This window comes from Panulirus ornatus, chromosome 2 (genome assembly GCF_036320965.1).
Source record: "Panulirus ornatus isolate Po-2019 chromosome 2, ASM3632096v1, whole genome shotgun sequence".
Classification (NCBI taxonomy): Eukaryota; Metazoa; Arthropoda; class Malacostraca; order Decapoda; family Palinuridae; genus Panulirus; species Panulirus ornatus.
This window is the reverse complement of record NC_092225.1, coordinates 59957232-59972302: the sequence shown is the minus strand read 5'-3', so window position 1 is coordinate 59972302 and position 15071 is coordinate 59957232.

The following is a 15071-nucleotide window of genomic DNA, read 5'->3' as shown; positions in this document are numbered from 1 at the left end:
CCTCTACACAGTGTTCTTACGATTGTCTACTTATGATTTCGTCGAAAGACTTAGGAATTATGTATTCTTAATTATGTCAAAGACTTTCAGTTATACTGACAACCATCTTGATTATCTATGTTGTTATAATGAGAAATTTATCAACACAAAGATGTGGATTTGCTGAACATAATTAGGCCATGTTGAAGTAGGTTCAGTTGATATATACAGTGTTTGTAAATCAAATTTGGATATACTTGTTTTACTGAATATACTACCGGCCACCCCCCCCCACCTTCCCCCCACCTCTCTCTCTCTCTCTCTCTCTCTCTCTCTCTCTCTCTCTCTCTCTCTCTCTCTCTCTCTCTCTCTCTCTCTCTCTCTCTCTCTCTCTCTCTCTCTCTCTCCCCTGCTCGTGGTTACACTAAGAGTGAAAAGTCACTTTAGGTGAGGCTGTATCACTGGGAAAACAGTCTTCGTCAAGTGACTTCTCACTCCAAAGGGGTCTACATTTTCCTGCTACTGGGCGTGGCGTAGCTTTGGGCTGCAGGGTTTATTAGAAAGATCATGGGATGATTATAAGTAAATAAACTGAATCTCTCTCTCTCTCTCTCTCTCTCTCTCTCTCTCTCTCTCTCTCTCTCTCTCTCTCTCTCTCTCTCTCGTTGATTCGTTGAGTAAAACTATTTGCCATTTACCGCTTTAGCGAAGTAGCATTTAGAACAGAGGACTGAGCCGTAGAGGTAAAATCCTCACTTGGTCCCCTTTTCTGTTCCTTCTTGTGAAAAAGTAAAAACTGGAGGGGAGGATTTCCAGCCCCCTACTCCCTCCCCTTTTAGTCGCCTTCTACGACACGCAGGGAATACGTGAGAAGTTTTCTTTCTCCCCTGTCCCCAGGGGCTATATATATATATATATATATATATATATATATATATATATATATATATATATATATATATATATATATATATATATATATATTCCTTTTTTTCATGCTAGTCCGCCGTTTTCCGCGCTAGCGAGGTAGCGCCATAAACAGATGAAGACAGGCCGCATTCGCTCACATCCATTCGCTAGTTGTGGCTGTTATAAGCAATGCACCAAAACCGCAGCTCCCTATCCACGACCAGGCTCCACAGACCTTTCCTTGGTTTACCCCAGACGCTTCACATGCCCTGGGTCAGTCCATTGACTGCACGTCGCCCCCTTTGATGTATCGTGCCGGTTCACTCGATCCTGTGCACACTTTTCACCCTCCTGCATGCTCAGGCCTCGACCATACAAAATATTTTTCACTCCATCATTCCGTCTCTTGTTTGTTCCTGCTTTCCTTATCCCTTCGACGTCTGACACATATTCCTCTTTGTTGACCTTTCCTCCCTCACTCTCTCCATATTCTAAACCATTTTAGCACACCCTCTTTAGTCTATTCAACTATTCTCTTCGTATTACCAGACATCTCTCTTACCTTTCCAATACTTACTCGATAAAACCACCTCACAATATATATTGTCCACAGACATTTCATTTCCAGCACCTCCATCCTATAGCCTATGCCTCGCACCCAAAAAAACATCGTTGCGCCTACTATACCTTGAAACATACCCATTTACGTCCTCCCAGATAACGCCCTTACCTTTCCACACATTTCTCCAATGCTCCGAAAATTTGCGACCTTTCACCCACCCTATGACTCGCTTCCTCTGTCATGGTTCCATACGCTGTCGTGTCTTCTTCCAGGTTCCTTAGAATAATTCCCTTCATCCAAATTATCTCTGAAAGACAGTCGTGGATCTCGGTCACCGGTACAAAGGGAGTGATGCCTGTGCAAAGCTGTACGCCTCACTCAGTATTCAACTCCCCATTACATTAGGTTACCGTCTTCCTTTTGTGGAAATCGTATCTTAAATGTTCTTCGGTGGCTGGGCAGGCGATTCCAAGGTCATCACGAAACAGCATCTTAGACCCGAGGCATAAATCTAGCAGTAATTAGGTCACACTTGGACGTTTATTGTCTATAATGTCGTCATTAATCTGCTAATAGTGTATAATCTCCCTTGTTAATTGCGGTGTTGATCACACTCACAGCCACGCCACCCAAGTTGTTGGGCAGAGTAATTATAGTGTTTTGTGGCTAATGATGGTTTAGTGCACGATCTAAAGTGCTTACATATGAGTCTATATTATAGATTACATATGGGGATTGTTAACTCGTACGTCATTCACTTTTAAGGTCGGAAAATATTGAGAACACATCATACAAGCCTTTAAGCTGTACTGTTAGGGAACTCACGACAGGTTTTGATCGACTGAACAGAAAAAAAAGAAGGTTAAGTTATCGCACTTCATTCATCTATTGTGTCTGTACACAGAGTCATTTCGTGACGTAAGGAACTCGGCTTTTACCCCACGTACACGTGTAAAGCTGACACACCGAACTTTTCTTCGTGGAAAATCGGTGTTTTTCTCCTCTTTTATGACCGATGTTCACGGTGTGGTGTCGGATACCGTCATTTAGATACATTCATTTGGTACCTTGATTTGAAAGAATATTACAGGAGCCTTATATGGATACTGGTTCTAGAGAGAAGATCTCTGAAACGTCCCAAAGTATGTACCGTTGGCATTGTTTTCGTAGTTGCGAATGGCTTCTGTAGGAGATAGTTTCAATTTAAAACTTATTTCACTCAATCAGAGTTTGGGTGGGTAGTGAGAAAGAATGATATTGCTGACTCGATGCAAGGCACAGGTTACGGAAATTCAAATCAGATTTCCTATATCATTAAGGGAAATGAAGGGCGAAGAGAGGTACGCATAGCATATGTAGGAACAAGTATTAAGATGACCATTATCTATGGCGACGATATATATGAAATTAGATACGTATTTGGCATGAATTCACAAAGATGATTCTGGTAGGTGATTGATCTTGTCGGCAAGAAACAGCGTCTAATGAGAGAGAGAGAGAGAGAGAGAGAGAGAGAGAGAGAGAGTGTTAGGTGACATATTTGTATGCCTGACAGTGATGGTGGTGCTTGTAGTGGTGATGGTTGGAGCAGGTGTCGGTGGCTGGTGAGGTATGTGTGTGTGTACGTGCCGGTGGTGTGGTAGGTGATGAAGGAGAGAGAGAGAGAGAGAGAGAGAGAGAGAGAGAGAGAGAGAGAGAGAGAGAGAGAGAGAGGATGTAGCAGACGGTAAAGTCAAGTGGGTGGAGGGGGTCGGTTGTGTTTGAGGATCTCACCTTCATAAGACTAAGATGGTCTCCCTGAAGATAAAGATGTTTGGGTGATGTGTGAGACGTTAATGAAGGCCAGTGTGAAGTGGATGATAGTGGTGAACTAAGAACTCGTCTGGTGTCAACCACCAGTGCATGAAGCCCTGGAGGAGGAACTCCTTTCAGCTGGTGTGGTGACCGAGGTGTCGACGATCAAGTTCTTTCCAACCACCTTCATAATCCGTACGAGAGAGGAGGTCCACTTCAACAACCCTTGTTAACCCGGCATCGACTTGGTGCGTGCCAGTTCATGTGATGTGGTCAGGTCGGGTAGACTGATTCGGGAGGAGATAAGAGGGACAGATACTGGCTGAGTGTCAAAGGAGCTACGCCTCATCGTTCATACTGGAACTCTCAGACACCTCTAGAGCATCCAGCCTTCTGGGAAAGCTGCATAGCGGGAGTTAGAACTATGGTTCAGTTTTTGTTACGTCTTTATTGGCAGTGGGAATATGCCCGATCATACATCAGGATCCTGTTCATCACCTGTTTAGGCTGTGAGCACTGGACTGAGCGTGGGTCATGGAGGCGCGTGGGGTGCTGCTCAGCAGACCACTGGCCTGCATCACACTGCCACTTTATCTTCAGCACTCCTCCTGCGGGAGGCACAGGTCCGGCCAAGCGTTCAAACACTGCCCCATAGATGGTCAGGTCTCCCCCACCCCCACCAGCCACAGCCTCCACTTGTGCATCGTCAGCTGCGCATTGCTACCCTCGCATCCACTCCCTCCAACATATTATCACACTGGGAACAAGAAAAAATATAGTGTTTTATATATATATATATATATATATATATATATATATATATATATATATATATATACATATGGCATGGCGAAGCATGTCACCATCTTGGCGTTCCCGGATGAAAGATTAGATAAAATGTGTAAAGAAAGAAAATTGGATAGAAGAAGGATTAATCTGAGCAACTCTGGTGTTTTTAAACCTGACCCTTAAAGTTGAAAGGTTATGGGAAACGGGCAGAGACAAAAGATGGAAGGGAACTCCACAGTTTCGCCACACAAGGAGAGAAGAAAGGAAGGAAGTATCGAAATGATCAGTCTTCGAGTGGACGATCTCTTACACAAAAACTATAGGAAGCAGCAGCCTCTCAACATGCTGCAGGCCCAGGCATTTTTTAAGGGCTTGGGACTAACGGATATACATATCACGGGAGCGGTGGTCGAAATGATACTTCTCGACGAAGGAGAGTGAAGGTAAATCTGAGTAAGAGATGGGCATGGCATAGTTACTCAGATGAAAAATACCTCCAGCATCTATGCACCTGTAGCGAAATTTGTGATGGTCGGGATTTGGGGCTTCCAGGACAGAGTGGAGGATGTGGTAATGGCAACGGAGTGTTAATGTTGCTGTAGAGCTGAACTGTAGTGATTTTAATTTTTGGTAAAGATGAAGGAGATTTAGAAAGACATAGGAGGAAAATTGCATGCACATATTTGCCCCTTTTTAGTTTCCATCCAGTTTGTTGCGTCCCTAGTCCTTGAAGCCACACGGGCTTGCAGTTGGAGAGGAAATGTACTGAGTGAGAGGAATGTGAGTGTCAGAGATAGGAAGAGTGACCTGAAGCAGGTGATGTCATCGGCATAAGGGTGAGTAGGGTTAGAGGTTAGGGGATAATATCATTTATGGAGAGAAGGACGGAAGGTTGATGGAAAGGAATTATCCCATAACACACACACACACACACACACACACACGTTATCTATCCAAGGGACAGCTCCAGCAATCCTCAATAGAAGAACGACCTAGCCCAATGCTTGGTCAAGTGAGGCGAGGTGTGTGTGTGTGTGTGTGTGTAAATGACCATTTAAATAAAGAACCAGTTTACTAAATTCTGGCAGCCTTTCTGCTGAATATATGAGTAGGGGAAATTGCGTAACTAGAGAGGTGGGTCGTAATAGTAACTAATTAGTTAATAACAAAAGAGCTTAAGATCAAAGTGGACCTGGATACGTGTGTGTGTGTGTGTGTGTGTGTGTGTGTGTGTGTGTGTGTGTGTGTATTTTTATGTATATATATATAAAAGGAGTTTCAGTGCATCGACATTATACCCACAATATATTTTTCTTTTTTTTTTCCTCTTTTCTGTAATTAGCAGTTAAGGAGCGGGGACCAGACGGGTGGAACAAGCGCAAAGGTATTTACGGCGACGCAACATACCACCTCACCGCTGCGGGAGGGAGGAGGTGGGTTAGTAGGGAGAGAGAGAGAGAGGAGGGGATGGTGGAAATAACAGACAGAAATGCATCCACCCTCAGTTCTAAAAGCACTAAGATAAAAGTATTTAGGCAAAAAGGATTGGATTAGGCCGGCGTGTGGCGCTGGTGTGTGCGTGTGTTGGGGGTGAGGAGGAGGAGGAGGAGGAGGTGGTGGAGGCAGCCCCCGCCACGGGAGGGGAGCGGAGCGAGACGACTCAAGCGTGGTAATTCGCCTGACATATCTTGGATGCTGCTCTTTAATCTGCAGCAGAAATTGTGTGTTTAGCCCCGGACCTTTGCGGCCATGTTAACCCCTGTGACTGATGCTGTGACATCGGTGTCTCTCTGTTTTTCAAGGCGTGTTTCGCCCGGCTCTCTCTCTCTCTCTCTCTCTCTCTCTCTCTCTCTCTCTCTCTCTCTCTCTCTCTCTCTCTCTCTCTCTCTTGAGAGGTAGAGGCATTTCCCCACCTTCCTGTCCTGTGCACCTCCAGCCTTACTTGATCGACTATCCTCACTGAATTTTGCCTACAGGAACTGAAATGGCAAAAATTGATGCTTATACCCAAGTGGAAGTTGATCGGTCGTACGAATTATTAAAAGCAGAAGCTGGGTAGTGGGGGATGTCCGAGGCGCTGGAGAGAGAGAGAGAGAGAGAGAGAGAGAGAGAGAGAGAGAGAGAGGCACACAGCAACATCAAGCCACACGCTTCTAATCACCCGGACAACACGGAACGAAGAATTACACCGGACAAAAATAAAGCCCTTTCGCAAATATCCCCCGCGCGTGTTTCACCGGCGGCTGCCTAAGTCAACGTGGCATCCAACGTAGGTGGCCTTTAATTTAGGTCACACGTAATTGGCAGTTCCCTATACCACCCCCTCTTCTCCCCTCCCCCCTAACCCTGAGCCCCGGTGTTTTTCCGTGGGCCTGGGCGGAGCTTCGTTCGGTGGGTCTCGAAGAGAATGGCGCTGATTCGACCCCGCGAAGTCTTCGCTTTGGATTTCGTGAAGCGAACCGTTCCTGCATTTCACCGCGTTTTGAAAGTTTGAGTTATTCCTAATTAGGAAGGTTCGAACAGGTATTCAATCTTTTTTGCCTTATAGATCCTGCATTACTATAACACCTGGACTTATGAGTATTTTCATCATCTGTTTCATTCAAAGTCTCGAGTGTTTCTCTTTCATGATTCATAGTTTGGTGGCTTCGCACAGTTCTGAATCGTCTTTACTCGAGCATCTCGGGGATCTGCTATGAGGTTTCCTTGTTCTCACTGGCTGAATGCCAACCGTCTCGGGGATTTGCTTATGTTCGAGACGGGTTCATTTTTCTTTGTCGTGTGGTCTCGAGATTCGGATACTTACAGCACAAAGGTACGACCTTTGACTACAGCGGCACACGACCTAGAGCAAATCGGTGCGACCCCTGAGCACAGTGGTACGACCTAGGGCACAATGGTGCGGCCCTTGAGCACAACGGTACGACTTTGAACACGACTGGACGACCCTTGTTTTCTTCCACCTGACCCTAAAGGTGCAGGCCATAGGCTTTGGTCAACATAACCAAGGGTCGTTCCGTCATACTCAAGTAGTTCATGCTCTTCTAATGGATGGGAGGTAGTAGATTGGTGCGCGATTCTTTATCTTAAGCATTTGGGTCGTACACTGTACGCTGTACAATGCATACCTTATATGTACGGTTCGTACATTGCAAGAGTCGGGCTTTAAGATTATGTGTACATCAAGTAGACCGAACAATGCCTCTGTGCAGGTATACGTTTGCTCGTGTATGAGAGAGAGATGTGATGACCTCTCACTGTACTGAATGCAGTTGATAGCTATAGCAAGCCATTGATTTAAGTAGTAGATATGAAAGCAAAACTCTCACTCCATATGTCCTTACATTCATTGATTCATCAGACCTTTAAGCAGACGTAAGATGTTAACAATATCCACTGCTCTTAAGTCTGATTTGATTCGTTTTCTATGATTCAATTCCATTTATTGTCTATCTTTTTTTTTCTGAAAGTGATTTGAGTCTTTGCCCCCGCTGATGTACTATGGCAAATTATAGTTCGCTTCAGTGGATGTGCGTTGACTCATTAATTACGGTTTAGCAATACTAAATATTGCACTAAATGTTACATCGTGTGTCAGTGACTATGTATGTCAGAGTTAGCAACCATAATTAAAACTTAATTGACGTAACTCTTGTATTTATAGACTGTAACTAGGAGTATAATCTAATAGAATTAAGATTATATGACTTTGGTATATATATGCTTTCTATTCTGTCTCTCTTTCATCGTTTCTTTTGAAGTACGAGTATGTCAGTGTGTGAAATTACTTGCTTCTTAGTACGGTGCGGGAGGGAGTTCGACGCGAATGGGGCCCGCCCTCCACCCATATCTTGAACACTATTTACTGACATACAACCCTCTAAACTTCTCGATGCTCTCAAAACCGACAATTTCTTTTCAGCTACTTCCATTCATCCACGACCTCTGTACTAAGAAAAAGACCTTTTTTTGTTTTTACATCTTTATTTGAACAGTTGTCTTGCTCACGTGCGTGGTATGGCCTCTGGTTGTTTTACTCAGGTGCGTGGTATGGCCTCTGGTTGTCTTGCTCAGGTGCGTGGTATGGCCTCTGGTTGTCTTGCTCACGTGCGTGGTATGGCCTCTGGTTGTCTTGCTCACGTGCGTGGTATGGCCTCTGGTTGTCTTGCTCAGGTGCGTGGTATGGCCTCTGGTTGTCTTGCTCACGTGCGTGGTATGGCCTCTGGTTGTCTTGCTCACATGCGTGGTATGGCCTCTGGTTGTCTTGCTCACGTGCGTGGTATGGCCTCTGGTTGTCTTGCTCACGTGCGTGGTATGGCCTCTGGTTGTCTTGCTCAGGTGCGTGGTATGGCCTCTGGTTGTCTTGCTCACGTGCGTGGTATGGCCTCTGGTTGTCTTATCTCTGCGTCTCGTGTGGTGTGTGACCGCTATTTATGTTTACCATTCGTGTGTTACGGGGAGAGAGGTATCCACTCGTTTTGCCCCCATCGCTTAACCTTGTACATACGTATCATGTCTTTACTCCTGTGGTTGCACACACACACACACACACACACACACACACACAAGCCTAAGTCAGGATTCCATTTGTCCGCCAGCCCATTTGCGAGGACTCGAACCCAAGCAGATCTGATACCGAGCTGGCCCATGCTGATACATGGTCAGTAACGGTGTGTGTGTGTGTGTGTGTGTGTGTGGAAAAGCGTTCAGTCTTCCTCCTTATTGACATAAGCGATGTAATTCCACATCACCCATAATACCTGACTCGAGTGCAGGGAGGAGGTGTCATCCCCTCCCTCATACCGAGATAACTCGTGGGATCTGATCCGTCCAGTAGACACATGCTAATCCTTCCTCCACTTCTGGTCGTGAGTGTTCGTTCAGACCAAATTTCAAAGCGTTTATTCAAACAGGAAATCCGTGTTCGCCAGCGGATCGAATCCTGTGTCTGAAAATCCTGATTGATTAATCCTATCCTTTTTCTTCTCCCTTGAATAGCGTCTGTACCTAACTTGTACACTAATGAAGTTATGATACTCGGCCAAATCTCCATGTTAGTAAAAGTTTTATATTCCTAAATTTGCAAAAAAAAAAACATACATAAACTTATGGTCGTGATTTTCGTGCTGGTATTCGTCAATTTTCATTCTGTAATTCAGTTTGCGATATTATATCTCTCGTTCCTTGCTTTGTATATTCAACATATATATATATATATATATATATATATATATATATATATATATATATATATATATATATATATATATATATATATATATATCCTTCTACTCTGTCTCTCCACCTCTGTCTATATGCTTTGTCCTGTAAATTTCGCCTAATTCTAGTTTAATGTTAACATAATGTTTATGACTTTCTATTTCCACCCCTTCATCTCTAACTTACATTCTCTGTATTTCTCTATTCATTCCTAGCTTCTGTCTCAGTACATCCATCACTTCTTTTTTCTATGCAGTCCTACATTTATCGTTCACTTGGTTTATGTGTCTTTCCTCTTTCTTATAGAGTCATAGGCAATTCTTCATATATATATATATATATATATATATATATATATATATATATATATATATATATATATATATATATATATATATATATATAATTTCTTCTGTAGTTCACGTCCATCCATCAAGTCCCATCCCTATAGAGCCCTACATGCCATTTTAGGCTGGCTGTTCACACACACACACACACACACACACACACACACACACACACACGTCGGTACTAATTACCCTGGACCTCGGGTTAATGAGTGTACACATGTCGGTACTAATTACTCTCAACCGGGGGAGGTTTAATTGAGACATACGGTTGGCGTGGAGAAGCAGCATCACTCACTCGAGATGCGCCCAGGTGGTGTTCATCGTCGTTCATCACATTTGACATCGGCAAGAAAATGTAAATTTATCGAGCAGTTACATTAGTCAGGCCATGCCATATGTTAGGGGCCCGTAGGGGGTGTGGGAGGGATGACGGAGAGGTGATAAGGGATAGGGAGCTAGGAATGGATAGAGAGGGGATAGGTTGAAAGGCTATAGGACAGAGGTAAACCAAAAGGGATAGAGGATAAGGGGGTAGCAGATGAAATGAATGGTAAAAAGCATTGGGAGTTTAGATTGCAGTTAACTTTGCCTTAACATCTACTATTAAAGGATTTGTTAAAGTACGTAAGGAATGCTAACAATTTAAACTAAATACCGTGAAATATTTCTGATTAGGATCTTCTTTCATATCTGTATTGTCCTTCTTTTTTTTGACATGAAATTCATCAGATATGTCGTCGGTAATTTGTGGGATTAAATGTAAATTATATCAGTGGACTGTCAGTGTATCTGGTCACTGCCTGACATGATTTAAGTCTTTTGTGTGTCAAAGAGGATATGAAGGAGGCTACACCGTGGAAGAGGCCTTGCCATTCAGGGATAATGAGAAAAACTAGAATTTCTGTCATCATACAGAAAACGCTACTCGTATAAACCTATTTCAAACCACTAGTCTTTTATTCTTAATGTTACTCATCGATGTGTTGCATGAAATCAGGGTATAGATATCATGTCTTAAAGATATTTAATGTCATTATATACCTTGAAAATCTGAATATATATACCCAGAATATCTCTATATATACCTTGAAGATCTGATTATATAACTTTAAGATATGAATGTATACCCTGAAGATCTCACAATATACCTCGAATATCTGTGTATATACCTTGAAGATATGAATACATACCTTGAAGATCTAAATATATATCCTTAACGATCTGGACATATACCTTGTAGATCAGTTTATATCCTCGAAGATTTGAATAGGTGCCTTAAAGATCTGAATATATATCTTGAAGATCTGAATACATACGTTGAAAAGGATGTCTAGATTATCAGATATATGGAAGATCTGAGATATAGAATAGCACTCGTCTCAACTCTATGTCCCACGAATGTCAACGTATGTCCGAAGACTTTCAAGGAAGATTCGGGTCCAGCATGTATCGAAGGGACCTCGCGTCCACCAAGCATTGGTGATGACGCCTTCAACTCATTCCAGTCGCAGTGCCGAATATCGGACGGATATGTAATACGGCAGAGAAGAAATCACCCAAAGACAAGCATATCTACATACATACAAACACACACGTGCTCTTGAATATATATATATATATATATATATATATATATATATATATATATATATATATATATATATATATATATATATATATATATATATGGGTCATGCTTGTGTGGATGGTGATGATAGGTGCTTTCTCTTTAATGTGAATTTCTTCCAGTATCTGAACTCTCTCTTGGATGGCCCGCCAATAGGACGTAGACCTAATGCCTTTCATGACAGATGGGTAAGACACAACCCTGATCCGCCACAAGCTACCGAGTCCTCTATTTCTGGAGAGGAGGACCGTGTCACTAATGACCAACCCGGTCCTGGGTTACGAAGGTCAGAGAGAATCAGACAAGCCTAACCTGAGCTCAGCTCTGGACAACAACGGTCTCGCTTCGCCCAACTTAGTGTATTTAGTGAAGGATATTTCTGTATATTCCTACTTCGTTTAATAGTGTTCTTCTGTGTTTCCTTAACTGTAAGTCTTTCTATATTTCTATTTCCATATGGTGAATCTAGATTGTAACTCAAACTACCCTTCGTGATATTGTTAATTTGTATTGCTTTATGTGTTTTCCCATACATTTATGTGCTATGTGCTGTAGTTTTTTCCCAATGTGTTTCTTATATACATATTTAGTTTTCTTAAGCCCTCTTCATTCACTACGTCGCCTCTTCTCTTCCATTCACTACTCTATCACAATGGCAGCATATGTCTTTACTGTTCCTCTTGATTCATATCTTGGCTCGTTTCTGGTCGTGTCATGTCCACTGGTTCCCGTCCGTATATCAAAGCATTACTCCATATTCTCCCTGTCGTATTGACGGAGAAAGACGAAAAAAAAAGTTCTAATCTTATTTCCTTTACTCCTCTTCTTTCCTAAGGTGGTTGGGTTTACTGGCTTCTCTCGGTATCTGATCCTTTTATTTCACGTACTGATTCTATGGTCGTGATCTTGGAACCCCCATCTCCCAGATCGGAATACTTCCATCAGTGCAGGAGAGGTTGATCATCTGGCCAGGCATGTTCTAATTTGGGCTTGATATATGCCGTGGATAATTTCTTTCTGAACGTTTTGTCTACGTAGTGAAGGGCAGTTTGAGCAGTGGCCAGGGTATAATTCACCTCCTTCGCAAGTCTCGTAATGTGGCGTTCGGGTGACTGGCTGGGTACTTCCTCAACACTAATTGTGTCCCACAAGATCGTTCCTGTAATTTTTCTCCTCCGCGGGACGACAGTCGTAGCTTGGCTTGAGTTCCCATCTGTGTCGCTCTGCATTTTGGCCGGGTTGAATTTCGTCAACCGTGCACCTGATCTTGCAGTGGAGCTCCTCTGCTTCACTTTATAAATTGCCATCTTATATGCTCCTTATCTCTCGCAAAATTTGACCATCATGCGCAAATGTATTTAGTTTGATTTCGAGCCTTTTTGGGAAGTCATTTGTGTACTTAAAAAAGTAGCTTGTAATTATGTTTATAATTACCTCTTTGTACTGTAAGGAAGGTGGGGGGCTCACTCGTGGGGTGCCTATGCCTCGCTGATTTGTGTTTGTGTGTGTGTGTGTGTGTGTGTGTTTAATTACAAACATCGTATTTCATTGTAGGATGCTAATAAACAATTTACAGTATCTAGCCAATGGCAAGGGCACGATGAGTGATTAGCAACGGACACGAACCCTTCGTCTGCCATGTCATAATAAAGCAGTGCTTACGACAACGGAGCCATGATCCTGAATTATCGTCTCGTAATGGTAATGAAGGAAGCACGTATAAATCCTGAATATTGGGGTCACCGTGGGTGTGACTACTGTAAACAAGAAACTGATATGAGATAAATGACCCCTTCAAGGAGAGGACTGATGTTATTAACGAGAGACTGAGATAAGCTTGAGATAGGACCAATGTTGAGATATGAGAGATTGATATATGGAGACTATTGTGCACGTAGAACTGACGAAAGGTTGAGAAATGACTGATACACAAGAAGAGGAAATATGCTCAAGTGTAAAGTTTACTGAAACACGCCAAGAATGGGTGTTTAGAAGTGTCTATTCATATGCAAAATAGAGGGAGATTAAGAGTGCACTGTGGGATCTGAGGGAGAGTGATGGTCTGGCCTCCTCACCTCTCCCTCTCCTCTCACAACTCGTCCCTCTCACACTATCCTGCACTTCTGCCCGTCTTTCATTGTCATTCTCCTTCTTTCCATTTTCCACAGAGCTGCAGGTTGAGACACTCGGATCAAAATGTAATTTTCGTGAAGAAAAAGAAAAAAAAAGAAGAAATTCAGGGAATTAAACCACAACTTTGTCAATTTTGAAGAATCTGAATTCTCGAAAAATTACATGTGAAGTAGAGAGTAACAGCACAATGATTACTCTAAGACTATGGCAGTCTGGTTATACTCTTTATTATATATATATATATATATATATATATATATATATATATATATATATATATATATATATATATATATATATATATATATGAATATATCTAAAGTATTTTCATATTTTTAGTACCCACAGTCTTATAAAACTTTTTCAGCAGATTCCTTTAGATTACTGAAAGTCCTTGCAAAGAAAAACTATTTGGCAGAAGCGCGTCCCATGATTAATAATTCTATTTGAAAAGAGTCATTCGAATCTTTTTGTTCACTGTTTCATTTTGTATCATTTAAGTGTATTGCTTTATTTAGAAAGAATAAGAATGCTTTATATGATTTCATTTATTCATTTCATGTTTCATTTTTCAGACTTTTGAAAGCTTGTGTGAAGTTCGTATCCAGTCCACGCTTCTCAGGAGGAAAGAGATATGATCTTCCTACCCATTCTTTGTATGGTAAGTATCTCAAGAGCTGGAATTATTTCATAACCCTTCTTTGAACCTGTTCAAGCTTTTTCTGTCATTTATGCTTGGACATCTCAAACTCGCTTTTTCTGTCATTTACGCTTGGACTTCTCAAACTCCTGCGTTTTTTGACCCGTGACCCATGTAGTGGGGATATTTGTTTTCCCCTTCTCACCATAGCTTAGCATTTCAACAATCTCTCTATAAACGATTTGTTCAAGCAAAATCACATTAGTGCAACCAGGTTATCAGTGAAAAGGAAGTTATCATTGAAAATGAATCGTCCCTCCTCACCCCATATCTCTATTCATTATCTTTTTCTTTTATCTAAACCTGGCCCTCCCGGTTTTACAACCGCACATATAGATAAACAACTCCACAAAGCATCATTTCCATGTTGTTCTCTTAACCCGTGTGGTGAACATATAGAAATTCACGTGTGGTTTTCGAAGTCGTCTCCCAACTAGCCGAAGGACCGTAGTGGGTCGCGAACCGTGGTTTAAAGAACCCAGTTCTATGTAGTTGGGAGGCCTAACCTGAACGGGAGTAGGGCTGTGTTCGGCATCTTGTGGTCGAAGTTCCTAGGTAATCATCGTAACGTTCGGTTTCCTCTGTTGTTGGCTGCGACGCCACAGCCAGCTGAATGTGCTGAGCCAGGTATCCACTTTATCGACCAGCTGTTCGAGTGAGGAGGAACAGCTGGGTTGATTGCAGACCGACTGCCGCCACCATGACTCGAAGCTATGCGAATTCGACCCCAGGCGACTGATCAATGCTTGGTGTAAATTGATACTGTTCAGCGTACTTCAAATTGTTCTTGTTAGCGACTGTAAGATCTATGTTTTCTTTTTTTCATTGGTTGTGGATGATGTCTTGCTGAGCGTTTTGTACGCATGTTTGGTTTTATTTGTATCCGATATGCTCAACTTTTCATTTTCGTGCTTTAGAATTTGACCATTCCTCTGACTTCTCTGAATTTGTTCAGAATTCTCTCGATTTCTTCGCAGTCCTGCTCAGTTGTAGCGCTACCCACCATGA